Raw genomic sequence first — 907 nt, forward strand, 5'->3', positions numbered from 1 at the left:
GGTAGTGAGGGGTTGGGGGCAGGTGGGGATGGCTAATGGATACAAAAAGTACTTTGAAAGAATGAATGAATAATACCTAGTATTTTATAGCACAACAAGATGACTATCGTCGAAATAATTCAATTGCATATTTAAAAATAACGAAAAGAGTAAAATTGGATTGTCTTTCACACAAAGGATAAATGCTTGAGGAAATGGATACCCCATTTTCCACGATGTGATTATTAGGCATTGTGTGCCTGTAGCAAAATATCTGATGTACCCCATAAATAAACACACCTACTATGTACCAACAAAAATAAAAATTAAAAAAAAAAAGGGAAGGAGAAGAGGCGGCAACAATTTCTAGACTGACCAAAGCCGGCATACCACCTACGTCCTACCACCACCATGCCCAAGAGGAAGGCTGAAGGGGTTGCTAAAGGAGATAAAGCCAAGGTGAAGGACGAACCACAGAGATCTGTGAGGTTGTCTGCTAAACCTGCTCCTCCAAAGCCAGAGCCCAAGCCTAAAAAGGCCCCTGCAATAAAGGGAGAAAAGATACCCAAAGGGAAAGAGGGAAAAGCTGATGCTGGCAAGGACGGGAATAAACCTGCAGAAAATGGAGATGCTAAACAGAGCAGGCCCAGAAAGCTGAAGGCGCTGGAGATGCCAAGTGAAGTGTATTCATTTTTGATAACTGTACTTCTGGTGACTGTACAGTTTGAAATACTATTTTTTAAAATCAAGTTTTATAAAAATGCAGAATTTTGTTTTACTTTTTTTTTTTTCCCCTTAAGCTATGTTGTTAGCACACAGAATACTTCATTGTTGTTTTTGGGGGACGGGGCATGTGTCACTAATAGAATGCCTCCGAAGCTGGATTGATGAGAGCGGGAAACACCTTTCCTTTCTGGTTTTGAGACGC

General features: G+C 40.8%; 1 pseudogene; it reads left to right on the forward strand.

The window, feature by feature from the left end:
• The first annotated feature begins 390 nt into the window (after window positions 1-390).
• LOC112608674 lies at window positions 391-659 on the forward strand (annotated as a pseudogene).
• The last annotated feature ends 248 nt before the right edge of the window (window positions 660-907 follow it).

Source organism: Theropithecus gelada, chromosome 15 (genome assembly GCF_003255815.1).
Source record: "Theropithecus gelada isolate Dixy chromosome 15, Tgel_1.0, whole genome shotgun sequence".
NCBI classification, from domain to species: Eukaryota; Metazoa; Chordata; class Mammalia; order Primates; family Cercopithecidae; genus Theropithecus; species Theropithecus gelada.